We start from the raw sequence: 23,006 nt of genomic DNA on the forward strand, positions 1-23,006 counted from the left end.
TCACTTGAGATTTTATTTTTTTCTCTTATTTTTCATTTTTTATTTCTTTTCCTATCCTACTCTACTTGAAAAAAATCATTTTCAAGTGTAGGAATACTTCCAATGAAGCCAAGTGCACATCAAGATGACAGATAAACTGATGTGTAGGATTGAAATATATGCTTTGACATGTACCTGAATTTCAAAGACCAAATTCTTTGATTGAGATGAGATCAAGAATTGTTGAAGAAGAGTGTGATGCTCCATATTGTTGATTTTTTGGAACCAAACCTAAATATAACCTTGATGCGCTTGGTTCACTTGTTGATCTGGATCATTCTTCATGTCTTCTTCTACCATGACTTTCAAATATTCTTCTTTTTGTTGATTATTCTCTTGAACACATGGAGGATATGATGGCAAACATGATGGAACTTTCTCAATATTTGATTATGATGTTTGCTCTTTATCAAGTGCAGACCATGATTCATTGGTATTCTCAATTGAATACTCTTTTTTGAATGTTGTCCTTCAATGACATCAAGAGAATATATTTTTCCCAATACTTTTCCTTAGCTAAGATGAATACTATTGAGATCAAGAGGAGATGTTTGGAAGTGTTGTGCCTCAACATTGTAAGTGGGCTGACCTACTTCCTTGTGTGGGTTTGGAAATGGTGGTATAGGTAATTGAGTGGGAGTGGATATTTGAGATGGATGTGGTTGGGGTTATGGTTGTGGTGGGGGTGGACGGTACGGATAGCATGGATTTGGGTATGGAGGATATTGAGGAAAATATTGAGGATATTGTGGATGGCTCCCATAAGTTCCTTACTAACCATGTTGCCAAGGAAAGGGTGTGTTCCAATTACTTTGATATGGATGTGCATAAGCTTGAAATTTCGAATTAAGGTCTTGGATTACATCAGGTTGAATAGTCTACCATGGTCTTTTTGGAGCTACATAACATAGTTTCATTGGCAATTGACTTGCTCCATTGTTCTCTTGGTAAAATTTCTTCAACCTTGGTAATGAGGGGAAATATTTAACATCATGTGATTCTGTATGGATAACACAAATATCAACATCTTATTTTTTCTGATTTTGTATTCTTAACATTTCTACTTGTTCACTTAGATTGCTAAGAATTTTTGTTTTAAAGTTATCAAGAAGATTTCCAAGTTTAGCTTGACTTATAGATCTTGATGCTGATTGACTTAGTCTTGCCCTTCCTCTTGATACATGTTTGCATGTTTCATAAATTTCTTCAAATGATAATTGGTATATGTCACCTCTAATCATGAGATTAAGGAGATCAATCCACTCATCCCTAATTGTTCTAAGTAAGAGGGTTTTTAGTGTGTCTGATCCTAAATGATGTAATTTTTCCCTCTTAACATTATACATGAACCTCTCTATTAGATCCTCAAGGCTCTCATCTTATTTTTGATTCATTCTAAAGATTTCTTATTTAAGATCATGATCTTTATATTTTTCTAGAAATATATATTTGCATATCATTGCATGATCTTATTGAATTAGTCCCTAAATTTATGAACCATTTAAGAGCTCTATCTTTCAATGTTGCCGAAAACAATCTCAATTTTTTACTATTTAATAAGTAACCATAAAATCTACAAACAATTTCAAATTCAAAGAGAAAGGTTTCTAAATCCTCTAACCTTAGACCATGAAAGTTTGGAAGAAAAGATGAAGGGATGTGTTGAAACTAGAAACAAGAAATGCTAAAAATAACATCTAGAAATTCCAATTTAAATTTGTCCATGAATTTAAATCGTGAATTAAAATTGAATTCTATTCTCATTTCAATTTGCAAATAATTAATTAACTTTAATTAACTTAATTAGCTTGGGAAATTCGAGTTGGAATCCTTTCTGAAGTGATTTATATGTTCCCCTTAAGTTTTAGGGGTCCAGGATGAGTTTGATTGTAGTTGTAATTATATAACTCAATTTACTGAGTTATGTTCAGTTAAATTAGTTCTAAACTGTTTGAGGAACTAATAGAGAGTTAAAAATCAGTTGGTACACTAGTGCATCCACAAGTGTCACTCTAGTTAATTGAAGATTCCCTCATCAAAAACTCGTGCATGTTGATTCTGAGAAAGACCCAGTTAAGAGTAGAGTGCAGGGAAAGTGTACTATCAATTGTATGATTTACCAAGTTGTATAGATCATGCATGCAATCAAGAAGTCAACCTAGGTTGGATTGCGTAGTTTTGGAAGCAATCGATTCCCATTAATATGGGCTATTCAGCCATAGGAATTGCATAAGGAAATAGGGGCTTAGAGGGCAACATAATTAGCTAAGTGTTGGCTAAGATCTTGCTTGTGAGCTAAGAGTTGATCATACTTGTGCAGGAATTGTTCGTATGAGAACAAGCTTTGTATCTTCACTCATATTTATGATATATGCAATACAAATAGAGAGTTTTGAGAAGTGGCTTTCCCTAGATACATATTGTGTTATGTGCCATTTATTTATCTTATTCTTGTTCATATTGTTTTCAACGATCTATTGGCTTTCGCTGGTTGAAAGTAGAAGTAGATTCTTGTCCTGTGCTTTAGTATATTGCCTGAGCTTGTGAATCTACAAGATTTTCTACATGGTATCAGAGCTGAAGACAGTATAGAAGAGAAGAATTCAAATTTGTCCTTGCAGATTGATGGAGCTCTAGTTTGGGGAAAATCCAGAAGACCCTATGTGCAGACTTATTAATGGAGCTAGAAGGCTGCTAGTGGGAAGATCAGTGAGCCAATGTTTAGTGACACAAAAGGAGTTGTAATCACTGATATTGGCAAATTTAGGAGCATGAATTTTTTGGGCAGAGAGTTTGCAGAGAAGATCTGAAATTGTTGTTAAAAATTTTCAAAAACAAATAATAGACGTATATTCTTTTCGAAAAAGTACCCAAATTCAAAAAACAAATCATCCAAATTGGAGTTCAGATGAGGGAGATATCGTCGATTTATTTATTATTATTATTATTATTTTTTATTTTTATTTTTAGAAAATTTTGTGACGGAGGATGTGTGAGTCAAGAACCTGTATGCACTTGAGGTACAAGATGCAAGAAAAGTATTGAGGAGCAAGGAAAAGGTTAGAGACTTGGTGGTTGAAAGGGAGAGTGAATTACCTCTCAACATGCAACCCCAAAAGAAGTAGCATCAAGCAACTATGGAGTAGCCACAATTGGAGAAGTAGAGAGGAGACCAAGTGGAGGCATCCACTCACGCAGAGACCTCCAATAGGGGGAAATTTCGATCCAAGTGGGCAGAGGGAGCACATGCATCGGTACCTCTAGGTGTGAGGTGGGACTATGTGAATTGATAGTCCCAAGGGGGTTGAAATTGGGCAGGGTCCATTTGAGAGGTTTTATCTCATGGATTGTACCTTTCTACGGGAGCCCAAAGGCACATAGTAGTGGGAGGAATCAGTGGTGATTGATGCATTTAGAGATCAAAGTGACAAAGGCTAGAGCAGTGAGATACTGAAGAGCACAGAGAAGGGTTGACAATAGTGAAGAAAGGGAGAGTCAGGGGAAGCGCAAAGTTTTCAGTCAACATAGGCAATAACAATCAAAGACTTTGATGACAAATGCATCATACTGATTCAGGTTGGATGTTTTTTTTGTTTCTATAGTTTTTATAGCAACAAAACTAGAGAAAATTGTTGCATGCAGAACATTCCTAAGTTTCAGGATCAGGATAGAGTTGAATTCCTTTCTCGTTGAGAGGGAGTGTTGAAAATAACAAAAAGAAATGTTAAAAATAACATCTAGAAATTCCAATTTAAATTTGTCATTGAATTTAAACAGTGGATTAAAATTGAATTCTATTATCATAACAACTTGTAAATACTAATTAATTTTAATTAGCTTAACTAGTTTAGGAATTTCGAGTTGGAATTCTTTCTAAAGTCTTGTATATGTTCTCCCTAAGTTTTAGGGGTCCAGGATGAGTTTAATTGTGATTTGTAATTAGATAACTTAGTTTACTGAGTTATGTTAAGTTAAATTAGTTCCAAACTGTTTGAGGAACTAATAGAGAGTTAATAGTCAATTGGTGCACTAGTGCATCCATAAGTGTCACTCTAGTTAACTAAAGATTCCCTCATTATAAACTCATGCATGTTGATTCTGAAAAAGACCCAGTTGAGACTAGAGTGCAAGGACAATGTACTATCAATTGTATGATTTACTGAGTTGTATAGATCATGCATGCAATCAGGAAGTCAACCTATATTGGATTGCGCAGTTTTGGAAGCACTGGATTCACATTAATATGGGTTATTTAGCCATAGGAATTGCTCAAGGGAATAGGGACTTGAAGGGTAGTAGATTTGGCTAAGTGTTGGCTAAGAGCTTGCTTGTGAGCAGAGAGTTGATCATACTTGTGCAGGAATTGCTCTTGTGAGAACAATATTTGTATATTCACTCATATTTTTGATATATGCAATACAAATAACAGGGTTTTGAGCAGTGGATTTCCATAGATACATCTTGTGTTATGTGCCATTGATTTATCTTCTTCTAGTTCATATTGTTTTCATCGATCTATTGGATCCTGTTGGTTGAAAGTAGAAGTAGATTCCTCTCCTATGCTTTAGTACATTGTATGAGCTTGTGAATCTATAAGAATCTCTACAAAATGTTCTTCACATGCACACTGACATCCGTATCTTGAATAGGAAATCCAAGAGGATCTTCTTCATTGTCATAATATCCATCCATTTCTTCTACCTTTTCCGTCGCCTCTTCTTCTTCTACCTGCAAAAGTGGATGGTGGTGTGGCTCTTACTACACCACGTGATCAAATTGGGGGGGTTGGTGTTCGAGAAGTATTTTTTTGTTTTTATATAATAAAAAGAATTGAATTAGAATGTTAATGCAATGCAAGATGCCTAATGCAATTTTTGTGTTTTTGCAGAAAGTAAAAATAAATGAAACAACTAGGGAAGAAAACAATGCATACTTTGACACCTCCCTAACAACGACACCAAAGAAAAGATGAGATTCAGCATTGCAACAAAAATGTTGTAACTCCTAAGGCTACCAAATTTAATTATCAACCCAGGGTCCATACAAACTTAAGAGGTATCGAAATTATATGTGCAACATACATTGTGTCCTTCCTTTGTTGTTATGATGTAATGGAGTGAATGTAATAAAATCCTAAACTAATTGCAGAAATGGAAATGCTCGAAATGGAAACCTTAACCTATTGCAGGAAAGAAAATACAAGGAAAGAAAACCTATTCTAATTGCATAAATCAAATATCATGAAATAAATATCAATCATTACATTTCAAAGAGTTTAGATCCATTGACAGAGTTCATTGGATGTGGCAATCAAGAAAATCATCATTGTATTATCCATTTCATAAATCTGTCCATTAACCCAAATTGTTGAGATGTTTTGCAGGGGTAAAAAGGCAAGTCCTAAGTGGTCTTTAGTCTTCCCTAATCATTGATTTAGAGCCTAGGAGTTATGATTCAACCCTAAGGGAAAAAAACCAAGCTTTTTGAGAAAATATGGGCAAGTATATACATGCTAGAAGAGTGCAATAGGAAGATATAGGTATTGCTACAAGAATTTACAGATTTGGGAATAACAAAACTAATCCAAGTAGCTCAATTATTAATATGACCTTCCAAATCTATTCCAAGGATGAATTCACGCTTTTGATCCTACAAAAGAACTTGCTTCAACCATTTTACCCATTCCTACAACTAGAAATCATCAATACTAAATGCAGAAATAGAAAAGCAAGAACAAGTTATGCATGTGAATAAGAAGTGAAAATAAGAAAATAAACTTATACAAAAGGGCTTTGAGGCTCCTGGGATGGCAAAGCCCAAGGAAACTCAGAGTCCTATGAAGGATACCAAGATTTAGATGGTGAAAATGGTACTAGTTTTCATTATTTCGATCACTACAATTACATCCCTGCAAGAAATGAAAGTGGAGCTGCAAAAATACAAGTGTTCTCCACAATAAGACTAAGAAAATTCAACCCCTAGAGGAAAATTCGACTTGGTACTTATAAAAAATGATTAGGAATAATTCCCTGTGAAAGGAGAAGGCTTTCCCCTCCAAAATCCTCAAATAGTGGATTTGGTTCCCAACACTAGGACTCTACATTAAATGACAGGGAACACATTCCTAGATTTTCTCAATCATTGGAGCTCCAGAATTTGTGCACGATTTCATGATATCTTTCTGATTTATTATCCAATATTGATCCTGCTGTAGTAGGGAGCAAGTCCCCAAATTATCTCCTCCTCCAAATCTCCATAAGCTGCCCAATATTCTCACAACATTCCACAAAAATAAATAATATTAGGCACAAATATGAAATTATCCATAAACCTTCCCAATGAACATATTAAAGTTAAAAATGCATTATCTAATGCAAAAAGAGAGGTTTAATGTGCTGAAGGATGCTCAAACGGGCCTTAATTTATATCTAATTTTGAGGCCCATCATAAAACATTAATAAATTTTTCTCGTCTTGTTTCTACTATAGAAGCACTAATAGTGTAGGTATGTTGCTTGTGAAAAGAATTCAAAATATATGTGGCTTTACAAGTAGAATCAAGGAGTTTGATTTTTCTTTTAATACCCCCCTCATGGTTCATAATCAATATACCAAAGTCATGTTATCGTGAGTGGTATTTTTATGGGATTAAGGAAGTATTTATAGCCCCATTTTCCTTCCAAATTTCTTGTGGAAAACTAAAGGCTTCATTAGCCAAACCATTTTCCTTTCCATTGAGCTCTCTTATATCATGATAGAATGATATTTTGGTTAACTTCTAAGGGAACTTTGTAATTTTGAAGAATATCAAGGCTAGTTGGGAGTTGTTTGGAGGCTTTTGTTTAGTTAAATACTTTAAGAGTGTCCAAGAATCTTCAATTACTACCATTTCTTTGATTCCTAAGCTAACGAAAATTAAACATTGAAATAGAGCATACACCTCATCTTGATTGTTTGTTGCAATTCTAATACCCTAATCATATGTAGATTCTTGATTTCCTTTGGGGTCAAAGATGACCACTCTCACTCCTGCTACCCCAAGATTTCCTTTTGATGTCCCATGTACCATCAAAGAATTCAATATGTCAATTCTTTCTTTTTTCCCACTCCTCAAATGGATCTTTGTTCTTGTAGTCATTGAGAGTTCTCCAAATTGTCTCATCTATTCCATTGATTCTCTATCAAGAGGTTTTTTGAAGGGATAAGTTCTTTAAACACAGGGTTCCACCATGATAATTTTGGATGTGTTTACCACTATGAGCAAAGGTTCTAAACATTGATTGAATATATATATGTTCTTTATTTTTTCCACTCCTCAAATTCCTACTCCCAAAATTTGATTTGTCAACCAAAGGATGTTGAATAGATATTTGTTCTTGTAATCATTGACAGTTCTTCAAATTTCTTCATCCATTCCATTTATTTTCTGTCAAGAGGTTTCTTATTTTGAAGGGGTAATTTCTCTGAAAAGAACATTTCTATCATGAGGCATTTGAGTTTGTTTACAACTATTGTTGAAGGTTCTAAACATTGATTGAATATATCTCTATTCCTGGTTAACCAAAGTTTCCATAATAAAATTTTGGTATTATTGTGTAGATACATTTGAAGAGATCCTTATCTATGAAGGACCCCTTGCACAATTCATCAAATGAGTGAAGTCCTTATTCCAAAAAGTTTTCCTATGGTATATATGGGATAAGCCTAAGAATGCATTTTTCCTAAACCCGTGCTATGAAAGAAAGTATGAGAAATAGGTATCTAACAGATTCCTCTACCATCCTACATAATATACACCAACTTGGGCCTTGGATCCATAGTTTTAGAGATTATTAGCTATCAGTAATATTATGTGTGCTAGAAGCCAACAAAATACATTAATTTTTAGCAGCCATCAAAAGTGTTGAAGAAAATGTAACTAGGTTCGATATTTATACATGCAATTTTGAACTTTGTACTTGTAAAGAAAATAAATATTATTTTTGTAAATCATATGAATGAGTTTCTTTGTCATTCCATAGGTCTAGGGAAGTCAAAGAGTCAACATCATGATCTCTTATTGAGCATATTTGTAATGTATATGAAGTTTCCTAGTGTCTATGAACAACCCTCCAAGACCAACATAATCCTCTTGAAGACAAGCAAGCAAAACGATGGAAAAAATATGTCATGCTGGCTAGCAAAATAATTGAAGTCATGTCGGCTAGAAAAAGAGACACAATGGATCACTTGGTTATGTTTGATCATTATGAAGGCACGACCACTATATATACCCACCTAGGGTCACCACAAATGGGAGAAATAGAATCTCGCATTCTCTGAAGCAACTCGGATAAGAAAAAGGTCTACAACTTCCCATATATTGAAGAAGTCTATTCTATTGGATGGGATAATTAGGAGCAGGATCTCGATGATAAGGTACTGTGATACCTTCGCATTCCACTCTAAGATATCAGTTAAGTTCAATATGTTGGAACTCAGATGGGTACAAGACTATGTCTCTTTACATAAGGATCAGTATTCACTGTGATTTCAAATTACTATTATTATGATGTTTACATTCTCGACATAAGACTAAAGACAAGGGTCTCGATGATACTCTCTATAGTCATAACGTTAAACATAGTTATGATCTCAATGGTGACTCTGTCTCAATGATATAATATCATTGAAGGGGCAACTATGGTGAAAATAGTGAAGATCTTGATGGTGCAGACACAGTGATGATCTCGGAAAAGGTGCAGTGAGATAATGACGATCTCAGTAGTATGAAGAAGAGGATTGATTTCTTGGTATTGGAGTGGCTCAGTCAGTCAAGGGTCATGGTCTTGGTGTTCATCAATTGGAATATCTAGAAGAATAATTTAGTGTGGCTTTTCCTCTCCAAGAGGGAGAGGTTTTGGCCTTGGCATAATGCCTACATCTTGTGTTCTTGTCTCTTTGTTTTTGGTAGCTATTTGATGAAATAAGAAACACCCACTCTAATAATGTTAAAGAGAATATTGGGCTAAATAACCAAATTAGAAATGTCTCACAAATAGTTATCAAGTCAATAAGAATCTCATTAACTACATGTGCCTTAGATTCTTCAACATGGTATCGAAGTTATGGTTTCATTCCAAGGAAGGTCACAAAAGAGACACTTAAAAGATCAGTCTTCAACCAGCAACAACAAGACAAGTCAATATCAATCTTAGTTAAGGTGAAGGAGGACTTCTTTGCAACTTCATATGAAGAAAATAATTCGGATAGCATACCTCTGAAATATTTATGGTAATCACAGTGACACCCTCGTATATATCTCAGAAATCTCGGATAAGGAACAGTGGTACAGTCTCTTCAACATAAAGGTTTAGGCTTCGAATGATCATCATCACTGTAGTTTCATATGGATGTCACTGAATTGGCTACAGTATTGGCATAATCATCATGATAAGGGTCTCGGTACAAGAAGGAAACACTCTATTTTATCATACTAAACAATATTATGGAAGTCTCGGTATAGAAAGGAAAACAAACTCTCTGCATAACAATGATGACAAGGATCTCAGGGATCCCACATTAGCATACACAGTATCGGTACAATTTGAATGGAGAAAGTCTCATAGTAACACACTATTCAGTCCCGATCTTAAGCATAAATATGATGATGATGGTGTGATAAAACAATCATGATCTCAGTGGAACTAGATAGAAACCTCATGAAGACTTCAACAATATAACGAAGCCTGGGTGGGGAGAAAGTATTTAGTCTCACAGAGATGAAGAGGATCACTGAAGCACTCATGGTCTCGGCATAAATTATAATCTCAGTTTTGATACTAAATTACAAGAGTAAGTCTCGGGTTCCTTACTACCATGATCTCAGTCAAACAAAATATTGTTGAAGAAGATAGTCTCGGTAATAAGACAGTCTCTCTGTACACAATCTAGTTACTATCTCTGTCAATGCTATTCGATGGAAAGTTCAGGCTCACATCACAGTACCTCTCGACATACTTAGTATGTACAAGACTCATAAGTACAATGTCATAGCTATATACTTTTCACAATTTCAAATCTTGTTTATAAACATAGCATGATGCTCAATGCTCGGATTAGAGTATGAATTTTCTGATGATAAATGTAATAAGGTCGACTTATGGGATGACAATACCACGAGCATGTCAACAATGTCTTCAAATATAGAAGGAATTGAAATTACCAAGAATATGAATTAGGAATCAAGATGATCTCAAGATCATAAAGTAGTTTTGGTGATGACAAGATCAAAAATTTCATGGTGCTAGAAGGTCTCTAAAGAAGTCTTGGTATGAGAACACTAGTAGTTCATAATGGGCAACTCAAGTAAAGGAGGCATCAAGGTGAAGATCTCCTCTTCACACACCAAGTAAGTATCTCTAATGTTTAATAAATTTTTTATTTAATGACTTTGGTTTGCAAGGGAATAGAAATTCTAGAGTATAGTCATAATCCTCATAAAAAGTTCCTTGCATGAAATAAGGACGATTGTTATGATCCTAATAAATTAATGGAGTCATTGAATAAGGTCTCCTTTGAGTTCATGAAGGTAGGCGTTAGGGAAGCTAGTAGAGGAATCATGAATATTATAAGAAAATTCATGTCACTGGATAGGATGGAAGAAGTTGAATAAGAGGGAGTAGAAATCTTTAAGTTAGTCTCTCTCTATAAGTCTCTTTTTGGGCTCCTAGATCCTACATAGAATGTGACTACAATATATTATAGGATGTGGTGTAACATCATGAAAGAAACTAGATCTCGTGACATCATCACGAGGGTGACTAAATTTTCAAGGATAAGTAAGATACCTCAGTCAACATCTTAGGGTTTCTATGAAAGAAGACAAGGTGTAGGAAACAACTTTGTAGAAGTCAAAAATTGAAAGAAGGCTCATCATACAACAAAAGGGAAACATCTACAAGATAGGGATCTTTAAGATCCTCAAGATTCTTTGATGGAATCTTCACCATAAGATTCAATAATCTAGTGATGAAGCAATTGTTTCAATAGAAACTCCAACCTGTGAAGTTCATGAATAATGATATGATGACGTAAGAGAAGTTCAAGGAGTTGAAGATATTTCAATCAAGGAAGTCGCTGAAAGAATTTTGGGCAACCTAAAAGGTAAAATGAGGTATGTATACTTGTATTTTATTTTTATAATAAAATGTCATATGGTTGCAGATCAATACCTCTATCTTCAGAAACATGATCAAAGGAAACAAATCTCCTTCTTTGAAAGGATGTAGAAAGAGATAAGTCACACTAGATGAAATCAACATAATATGTCCTCATATGAAGTATGAGGTGATTAAACACAATGAAGAAACTCTGATTAAAATCTAATGTGAATGGAATGTGTGATGAAGGAAGAGATCGTGAGATATGCAACTATGGTAAAGGAAATAATCATCAAAAAGACCAAGAATATTTGAATATGAAATCTCCCGGAAATATATGAAGACTCTGATGAAAGTCTGAAAAATATGAAGACCCTTAACAATGGATATCTTTGGAATATATGTCAATATGTGTGTAGGATGATGATACCTACAGAAATATGTCGTGATGAAGAGCCACCTAGTAAGGTACGATTTGACTTAATGATATACTTGATTTCTTGAATAATATCCGGAAAAGTTCATGCAGGGCTATTACAAGTACAACTAGCATTCATGTGATGAATGGAAGAAGAATGATGAGAAAGAAGTGGTCATATGACAAAGGTTCCAGATATGAAGAAGGCCACTTTACATGAAGAAAGTAATAACACGACGAACTAAGAAGGAAAGTGATCGATGACAGTTTCCCTACAAGAAAGAAGCTCACCTAACTTTCATGGAATCAAGGAGAAAAGTTGCTCATGAAGCTGAAGGACCCACGAAGACTACTCTTATCTTGGATGCCCTACACATCCTCAAAGAGTATCGAATTCCAGACGATTACCAAATCCTCCCATTATTTCTTCCGAGGTGAAGACGCAGATGTTGTGTCTATCATGTGTCTTAATTTCCATCCATGGCCTTCACCTAGAATTACGGTTGTTAGTCCTGGTCTAGTGCATGAAACATGAAATAGAAAAACAAAATTGTCACTCCTTTCCAAGCTCCCTCTTGATCAGGGACCTGTCAGGGCTCCTTCTTAGCTAGGGACTCTTCTATACATCAACAACTTCTACAAGAGGAACGATATTCTTTGAGGGCTCCAAACCCAAGATAGGAATAGTCCTAGAAGGTCATACTCAGTGAACATTCGAGTGGGTATGTACCTTGAGAGAAAATGATGAAGGTTTCTATAAATCATTGGTCTCGCCAACATTGTAGCTCATGGTCTTGTGGAGAGACAAAGATGTTAGTCAAGGCCTTGCACTGTGATAATGTTGGTTGATATGATTCTATACAGATGGGATTACCAATTTGATGCTTCTTATGAGAAATTATTTAGATTGAGAATGACCAAGTACCATTGCAAATACCTCCCTAGTTAAGAGGGAGTGTTGAAGAAAATGTAACTAGGTTCGATATTTATACATGCAATTTTGATCTTTGTACTTGTAAAGAAAAGCAATATTGTTTTTGTAAATAATATGAATGAGTTTCTTGCTCATTCCATAGGTCTAGGAAAGTCAAAGAGTCAAAATCATGAGCTCTTCTTGAGCATATTTGTGATGTATATGAATCTACCTAGTGTCTAAGAACAACCCTCCAAGGCCAACATAATCCTCCTGAAGATAAGCAAGAAAAACGATGGAAAAAATCTGTCATGTTGGCCAGCAAAATAATTGAAGTCATGTCGGCTAGCAAAAGAGACACAACGGATCACTTGGTTATGTCGGATAATTATGGAGACATGACCACTATATATACCCACCTAGGGTCATGCAAATGGGAGAAATAGAATCTCGCATTCTCTGAAGCAACCTATATAAGAAAAAGGTTTTCAACTTCACATCTATTGAAGAAGTATATTCTCTCGGATGGGATAATTAGGAGCAAGATCTTGGTGATAAGGTATTATGATATCTTCGCATTCAAATTTGAGATCTTAGTTAATGTCAATATTTTGGAACTCGGATGGGTACAAGACTATGTCTCTTCGCATAAGGATCAATATTCATTGTGATTTCAAATAAGTATTATTATGATGATTACATTCTCGACATAAGACTAAATACAAGGGTCTTGGTGATAATCTCTGCATTCATAACATTAAGCATAGTTATGATCTCAATGGTGACTTTGTGTTAAGGATATAATCTCGTCAAAGGGGAAGCTATGGCGAAAACAGTGAAGATCTCGATGGTGCAGACACAATGATGATCTTAGAAAAGGTGCAGTGAGATAATGATGATCTCAGCAGTATGAAGAAGAGGATTGATGTCTTGGTCTTGGAGTAGCTCAGTCAATCAAGGGTCATGGTCTTGGTGTTCGTTAATTGGAATCTCTAGAAGAAGAGTTTAGTGTGGATTTCCCTCTCCAAGAGGGAGAGGTTTTGGCCCTAACATAATGCCTACATCTTGTGTTCTTGTCTCTTTTTTTTTGGTAGCTATTTGATGAAATAAGAAACACCGACTCTAATAATGTTAAAGAGAATATTGTGCTAAACAAGCAAATTAAAAATGTCTCACAAATAGCTATCAAGTCAAGAAGAATCTCATTAACTACATGTGCCTAAAATTCTTCAACAAGAAGACCATATATTGAATTTCTTATCATTAATCTAGTTCTAATTATTGGAGCTAATGGATGTACCCATTTTTTATAAAAATTCAAGGGGGGACCCATCCTTATGAGTCTAGTTTCCTAATGTTTTGAGGCATGCAACCCTTGAGAAGATAGGTTAGAGAAGTAAGAAGAGGGAGTAAGGGAGGTGGAGGCACAACAATATACCAACTTTTCCATCTCCGAAAGTCGGGGACCACTTGGATACGTCAAAAAGAGTCTGTTTCTTTCTTTCACTTAGCAAGTTCTTAAGAAATGTGAACTCTAAAATATTTTCCAATGACTAGTGTTGCATTATGCTATTCTACCAAATGTTTATATATTTAACATTTACTGGGACCCAAGAGAGTTTTACTTAGATTAAGGAAATTATGGATTTAATTAATGTTCAAATATGAAATCCTCTCTTATTTACTACGTCTTCTTATATACATGTTTTCCTTCTCATTCTAAAGTATTTATTCCATATAACTCTTCTCCACCAATCAACTTTTCTAGTTATCAATTACCAAACCAACTTCCCTCCTAAATCCAAGTTAAGAAGAGTATTATCCCTTATACCTAGGCCTCCTCTACCCTTGGGAGCTCTTACCATTGACCAACTTACTAAATGAATTTTCTTGGTGTATGATTCCCTCCTTGCCATACAACCTTCCACAAATATTGAACAATTCTTTGTTTGAAACTAATTGGTGCCAACATCAAGGAGCATTGGAAGACATGTATGACTAAATGAATAATTTGATAATAATTATGCATCCAAGTGGATTTAACCACTGTGTTCCCCATTGTTTTTTTTTTTAATGTTTTAATGTTTTAATTTTTTAATTTTTAATTTTTAATTTTTTTGATTTATTTAATTTAATTTAATTTAAATTTTTATTTATTTATATATTTATTTAGTATGCTTTGCTAAGACTAAGTCGAAGGATTTCTTAGTGAGATAGGCATGCCAAGGTACTTAAAGGAGGTCAATTGATCATAATATGGAAATTACATGATTGTTTTTAAGGAGATATGAGCTTGTATTACATCCAAAAGATTGACTCTTTTGCTTATTTAGCTTACCACCTAATGCACTGATGAAAGAGTTTAACACTAATTTGAACATGGAATAAATAGTAAAGGATTTTCGCCTAATCAAGATGGTATCATCAACAAATAATGAATGATTTATACTATTTATGCCTCTAACTATCTTTATTGAACGTAAAAGGTTGTCCAATAATCTTTCTTACTCTATTTTTCTACTCAAAATTTTGACCATAAAAATAGATTATAGATGGGAGAGGGGCAAACATTTCCCAATCCCTCTGCTAATATTAAAGAAAGGGAATAACATGTCATTTACAAATGGGGAAATTCAAGGTGTATTGACACATGTAACAATCCATGTAATGACCAACAGATTGAAGCCAAATTTGTGCATAATGTCAAAGAGAAATGAGTGTCTCACTCACTCAAAGGAATTTTCCATGTTTATTTTGATTACCATCCTTTCTCCTTGTTTGTTATGCTAGTTTCAATAACCTATTGAACTAAAATAATCATCACATTATCTACTATCTTTCTTTTCTGCATGAACCCCCCTTGGATTTTTGAGATTATCTTCGAGAACCCCTTTCTCAATCTATTTGACATTATTTTCATCATTATTTTGTAGGATGAATTGCATAGAGAGGTCAGTTAAAATTTGGAGAACTAAGTTGGATTCACCTCCTTTGTGATTAGGGCTAGGAAAGTAGAAATTGTGTTGTCCCCAAACTTGTATGATTTTTGAACAAATCTTAGCATTTGAATTAGATAAAAATTGGTCAAGTCCCAACATGCTCAACAAAAATAAATGGTGAAACCATTTGGCCATGGCACCTTTTCTAGATCTAGACTCCATCGTACTTTGGTAACCTCTAATTATTCAATTTGTTCCAAACTTTTGTGAAGTAACCAAGATGTTTTCTCATGCTTGTTGCCTCTCTCTCTTAGAATTTCTATTGTATTTTTATTCTTATCATTTCTTCATGGTGTCTCAAACCTTTTTGTCAACCTACAAGAACTAATTCCCAACATTTTAAATTACCTTCATCTCTATTATCGAAATGTTGGCTCACCAATATATCAAGAATCCATGCACCTCAAAAAATTCCTTGGTACATTTATATTCCAGTATAGAAATAATGTCAAGTAAAAAATACTTGTTTGCATCAATTAACATCACCAACTATCGAATTTTAGTGCATAATAATTTGAAAACTTAAACACATTAGTTAAACACTTTACAAATCACCTGATATGAGTTATCCTAGTTGATGAACAATATCATGTCCTAATAAAGAAAAAATATTCCCATCCATTATAGTTTGTTTTTTGAGATATTGGGATATCAAGTGTCAAAATATCAGGGTATCAGGTATCAGGGATTTCTAAATGCACTACTCTTAACGAGACTCATCCCAATATAATATGTGGAACCTTGAAATTTCAAGATTTTGAGGGATCAAATACCAGGTGATCAGGAGTTTAGGTATCAAAAAATTAGGGTTTTAAAGTTTTGGAGACCATGAAAACAACTTTTAATTAAAATTCCTTACATGTTAAGGTCTGATACTAAAAGAGACATTATCTAACATACCCATTTCCTATCAAGTGATGTTTCAAATGTCTATTGTCAAGGTTTCATGATTACACGTAAAACAAGCTTATGGTATGTCTCAGCCTTATTTGTTAACTTTGCTTTAGAACCTTACAAATTGGGAAACCTATAGATGATCAATGACCTTCGATAGACTTCTTTTTCTACTCAGTTTCTTAACCCAACATCAATATTACATAGTAACACATAAATACTTAGAAATCGATCTATAAAGAAATAAACACACATGCAACTACGAGTTGGGAGATAGTCCAATCCTTGCAATATCTAAAGACATGAAGAAAAAAGGTTTTTTCTCTCAATTGTAATTTGTATTAAACTAGAGAAGAACACATCAATCAAAAAGATACATACATTGCTCAAAGGCATAAACACACTATCTATTTACAACCAAAATCTGTACATAATTTTTTTTTTGCAATTTCTATCTACCTCTAATTTATACTCCTCTCCCTTTTTGGGACTAAATTCACTATTTTATATTAGCCACTCCATTGGTTAGGTTTCACATAGTTTGGGCCCTCCTTTGTCCTAGCCACACACTTCAATCCACCCACAAAGGCTTACATAAATAATTGGAAGATGAAACTTCCGAATTATAACAAATCCTAACAACTCCATAAATTTTGCAACTAATTACTAAAATTGCTCTTGACGCTAGCATATTATGGATCAAGTTTGTCTTCTAAATGTTATTTATACTCATATGAATATATTTTCCTCCTACAAAGACTTCACCTTACACAATGCTCCTAGCTTACAATCTTGACTATCAAACCAACCTTTAAACAACGATTACATTATGGTTTCATGAAAAAAATTCTAGACATTATCATCTCATATAACTTAAGGGAATCCAATCCCTTTGGTAAAGGTTTGTTTGACCTTATAGAAGTTAAGAGTTGAGTTCATGGAGATGCTCCTGCATTAGACTCCCACCATACAAAATTCATGGACTCATGCTGATGTTGTAACATTTCTTTGGAAAAGTACCGAGTTAAAATCTTGAACTTCAGTTCATTAACCTTGTCTTTGAATCCATTTTCTACACTAAATCTCAATCCACATTTCAATTAAAAAATATCAAAATAAAAAATAAATCAATGAATATAGGTATATAATATATAATATATATATATATATATATATATATATAATGTAAATTATTAATTAAATGTTATTTATTAAAAAACAAAACCCGATTAATTAATGTAGATTAATTAAATAAAGAAATGTAAATAAAGTTAATAGTATTAATTTAAAATAAATAAAATATATAAGAAACAAAAAGCGTCAAACTAAATCCATGCCCACCGTTATTTATGAGGTAATAAAGTATAATTTATATTAAACTTTGTGCCATGAATAAGAAAAATAGTGGCCACCCCCAGGAGGCGGGGAAACGGGGGCTACGTTATTCGAGGGCCACATAACAATTAGCAAAGTCGGGTGCTAAAAATAGCGGATCCCCCGCCCCTCGTCTTCCTTAAATTGTTAGTGGGCAGATCCCTTTGCTTTATTTTCCACCATATATTTTTTTAACATGTGTAAATTAATACACGGGGATTAAGAATAATGTTAGGATTAAAATTATATTTTAATATTTTAATTACATGTTATAAGGATAAGTTTAATAAATATGATAATTTGCCATAAATTGTAATATTATAGTTTTACTATTAAATAAAATTAAATGTACAAATTTGAAATAAATAAAAAATCGAAATTGATAAAATAGAAAATGAAATTGATAAATTGATCTGTTAAATAAACTTTGGGGCCACATAGAATGTATTTGATTCTTGTACTCCAACAATAGATGAAATAAAATATATCTTTTCATTATTGGAAAAAAAAAATTCTGGTGCATAAGTTGTTCCAATAGTACATTAACTACAATTCAACTACCATTCAAAGAGTGTGAGAATGGACATGATTTTAGCATCTAAGTAAGGATGAATATCAACATTCAATCAAATGTAGATTTGCAGATATTGGTTCAATATCCTTAGCCAACATTATAGGTGGTTGCAACAACATTTGAAGAATATAAATACAACGTAATTTCATTGTAAAAGGGGGTTGGCCTTTGAGGCCAATATTTGCAATTTGTATTATGGAAGCATTTTCCTTTTAGTAGTTTTAATCAGAATATTCTTGCCTCAACATTTGGCAGATTGTTTCATATGTCAATACTTTCTAGTGTTTCATATCTCTTTCCTTTGTGCGTTTGGTATATTGTTTCATATGTCTTTCTTTTATGCATTTGAGGTTGTATGGATCTATAGGAGAGGATAACATGAGAATTGGCCTCCCTTAAATCCCTGGAAAAGTTATATTCATTACTGGGTTAAACTAAATGAACTGTCTATTTGTATTAGTCACTCTACATCTAAATAATGTTACCATCTGTATAATTCCAATTTGTATTGTTCTTGATCCATTGAAGGTCATTCTATGTGATTTCTTTCTATAGTAGACAACTAATATACTCAACTTGGATAAGAAGTTAGTTTGTTATATTCTTACAATCTTCCTTCATTAGTTATAACAACAATTATCTATTAGGGTTGAGAGTATGCCTTTTGTTTGGAATTCTAGGGGAAATTGTTCTTCATATCCAAAGCAATAAGTCTAATTCATTAGCAACCATCTCTCAACAAACCCCCAATTTCCCTAAATATGACCACTATGCTTAGAAGGTTATTGTTCATTGCCATGAACATTCAATTAGCCTCATAATATTTGAGGGAGCCCCCTTTAGTTCAAGGGCCAACTTGAGCCTAAAGTAGGTTGAGTTGATTTCTTGGCACAATTTCCTAGCCAAAAACTATCTTCATGAAATAGATACAACACCTAGCGTGGTGAACCAAGAGATGGTAAGAAGCCAAACCAGGATGGTCAAACTGAGGGAGGAGACAATTCTAGATCCATACATAGAACTAAAGAAAAATGAGAGCGTGAAGGATAGTTCCCAAAATAAATGCAAAGATGGGTCCATGTGGAGTAACACCATCAAAGATATCGGGCGGCATAACTAGTGAAGTGGGTGAGCAGTGTTGTGTAGTGGTGGATCAAATGATGATATGTGATGGGAGTTGCATTGTTAAGAGGAGTTTTTTAATGCATCCACTATGTGTGCATGCATTGAAGGTCTTGATGGAATTCAAATTAACCAACTCATGGAGGGAATGTAGCCACATCCCTCAAGCATGTGTGTCAATGGGATGGTGGTAGCCCACCCCCATTAGTCCTTTGCCTAATATAAACCCCATCCAAGGGAGAAAAATGTTGTTACACGTGGCTCCAACGATCATGTTTAATTAGGCAATCTTTGAAGGAGTGCCATGGTGTTGATAGATTACCATATGGATTAGAACATCCATGATTGACCAACGTGTCTATGATTCTATTGCCTGTGTGCTTGACATGTGAAGGGATGATGGTAGGGATAGACGTTAGTAGACAATCCACCCTAGCTAGAATACTTTAAGACCGCCCACTATGGGATACCTTGTGTATAGGAGAGTCATTGCGTAATTTTGTTGATCATGGTGATGACCAATTGTGAGTTCCCTTCAACTAATAATTTGATGAATCCTTGCTTTCTGACAATATTAATCCCTTCTTCAAGAGTTGTGAGTTCAACTGCATTTTTGGTGTTGTGTCCCATAGCTCCAACAAATATGTATATGTGATTACCCATGTGGTCTTGAAGGATTCCCTTGAAACCTACGATACGAGGGTTTCCTTTAGACGCACTGTCGAAGTTCAGCTTGATGAAGTTAGGAGGAGGGGAGGACTATGATATAGGGGAGGTAGGCACTATTATGTGAAGAGATAAGACAAAGGAAGGACCAACTCTTAGATGCTAGGCTTGAAGCATGGGAAATTATTCTCCTAAATCTTACCAATATTGCTCATTCCAGAATTGAGAAACTATGGATTCTCATATGCTTTTTGGATTATGGTCTAGAGAGCTTCAAAAGACATGGAATGATCTCAGAATGTGTGTTTTTTTCCTTCTAGATAGCATAAAGTAGAAGGCTAGGGAGGAGGATGTAGATACGGTTAAGGATTAGAGTATGAAATGAAATGGTTTGTTATTGCTTAATTGTGTTGGGGATGTTGGAGGGGTATCTGTTTGATTTGTGCATTGTGGATCCAAGGAACTATTGTATTTGTTGAGAGTAGGAGCATGTATTGAATAAATGCTCCCAATTTTCCATATCCCTGAGGAAATGAGTGTAATGAGAAGGACCTACATATTGGTGCTATTAGAGATTATCCCATGATAATGTCTTCTCTTAGACCAGTATCTAGAGAAAAATTGAGACTTTAGGCCATAGTTTCCTCTTCCAAATGTTGTTCAATATGTTAGCTTTGGGTTACGTATGATGTTCAAACTCCAAAATATAAGCTTAACAAATGGAGAAGGTTCCTTGCAAGCTATAACCCCATCTTATTTTGTCTTCTTTGTGAAAGATGGGGATATACATTTATTGGAGTTGTTTCCAGAAAATTTTCCATGATATTCTTGAGGCTTATGGGTCTAAAGTGCCAATGTAAGCCATTGTTTCCAAGCCTGATTACAGGTGGGAGCTACCTAATAATATTTGACCGTGCAATGGATGAGCTCAATTATATGAAGTTGAAGCTAGTCAAGGTTTGTTTGTTCTCAGATTTTAGGGAGTTTTTGTTAGGAGACCTCCCAAAATAATGTTGAAGGATCATTCCTAACTTCCCAGAATAAGTGTTGTTAGATAAAATGCATGCCTTTTTAGCTAGGTTCCATATCGATGATCTTGTTTGGGCATAGTAGGAGTGAATAATTGAGTGAAGAGATATATTCCTTGAATATTTCTAATGCCATATATGTTTCCATAGGTCCAATACCCCCTTAAGCCACCACCACCAAATTTTAGCTCCAAGGACTCTTGATTAAATTAATGGGTCTCTTAGACTGAGGCCATCCTGTATCTTGGGTTTACACAACTTGTCCCTTGCTACAAGAGCCTATTTTTTCTCAAGTTTTTCCCTCCTTAGAGTAAATACCAATAAATATTTCATATGGAGTTGAGAACGAAGGTAGGATCCATGTGAGTAGAACAAAGATACTGTGACAAATATTATAAGATTGATTTAAGAAGGACAAGTCACCTAACTATATTAAGCGATCTAAAGGTCCAACAAGTGAGTTTATTGTAGATTTTTGTGACGATATTTTCCCACACAATGCGTTTAAGAGAGGTAACCACAAGGGGGAAACCAGTATATTTTGATGGGAGTTTTCTAATTTGAAAGTTGAGGATCCTAGATATGTGACATTGAACCAATGTTGGTGTTTTTAAGAAGAATACCTATGATTTGGCCTTGTTGGTCTCCATGCCATAAGCATTGGAAAAGTCCTCCAATATTTGGTATACCTTTGGCTTATTAAGTTGTTGGAACTCCCATACCCAAGGTATCATCCACAAATTGTTGGTTTGATAGGGTGATATCCTCTCCAAATGGATTGGGCCCTTTGATTTTCCTTTCTGAGACAATGGATTTGATGGCATGACCCAGGCCTTTTGCAACAAGAATGAAGAGGAAAGGGGACAAGAAATCCCCCTACTTGATGCCAAAGGTAGATTAGAAGGGGGTAATGGGATAACCATTGAGTAAAATGGAAAAAAAGATAAGATGTTTTATCCAAATAATCCAGTCCTAATCAAAGCCAAAGGCTAGAAGGATTTGGAGAAGGTAATGCTAGTTAAGTTTATCAAAGGCCTTGGAGAGGTTAGGTTCTAACATCATTCTAGGGTCTTGAATGGTCTCATGAGTGATCATGATCCCATAAAGAAATTGGAAACCTTCCACATAATCGATTTTTTCAATAGAGATGAGCTTAGATTGGATTGGCTTGAGGTGGTTAGCAATGATTTTGGTGACTACTTTATAGAAGACATTACATAGTGTTATGGGTTTGAAACTACTTGGTTCTTCAACTTTATTTGTTTTGGGGATCGAGGTAAGGAAGCTCACATTCAAGTCTTTGAGGATTGCCATTTATTTTCATGATTCCTCCACCGCTTCCCAGAGGTCCTTTCCCATATTGGGCCAACAAGCTTTAAAGAAATATTTAGTGTGTTGGAGTAGCATGTTGGGTGCAAGTTTTAGGATATGCATAAAGGAGCATAGCATAGAAGGGTATCATGTAGGAAGGTCAGCCAAGGGTTAGAGCGAGAATGTGGAGAATAAGGAAATTCATTAGGATTCTTTTGTAGTTTTTCCCATGGTTAGATTGTGCATAAATGTAAAAGTATAAATATATCAAACCAAGATGTAAATGAGATGGTCTTTGATGTGGAGGAATGTATTTAACTTTATGTATGTTTGCGATGTAATGAATTAAAATAGGCTGGTGACATGTGACAAATATGGCTATTAGAAAACTTTCATGGTTATACTAAAATGATATGTTTGGCTTAAATGATGTCTTTCCACACATTTTGTGATGACTTATGTGTTTTTTATGTTATAATTATGTGAAATAGTTATGAATGATGGGTTTATTGTACATAATAGGGGTAT

The sequence above is a fragment of the Pinus tabuliformis genome, chromosome 4_2, assembly GCF_031772625.1.
Source record: "Pinus tabuliformis cultivar Carrire ecotype Pingquan chromosome 4_2, CPIR1, whole genome shotgun sequence".
Lineage (NCBI taxonomy): Eukaryota > Viridiplantae > Streptophyta > Pinopsida > Pinales > Pinaceae > Pinus > Pinus tabuliformis.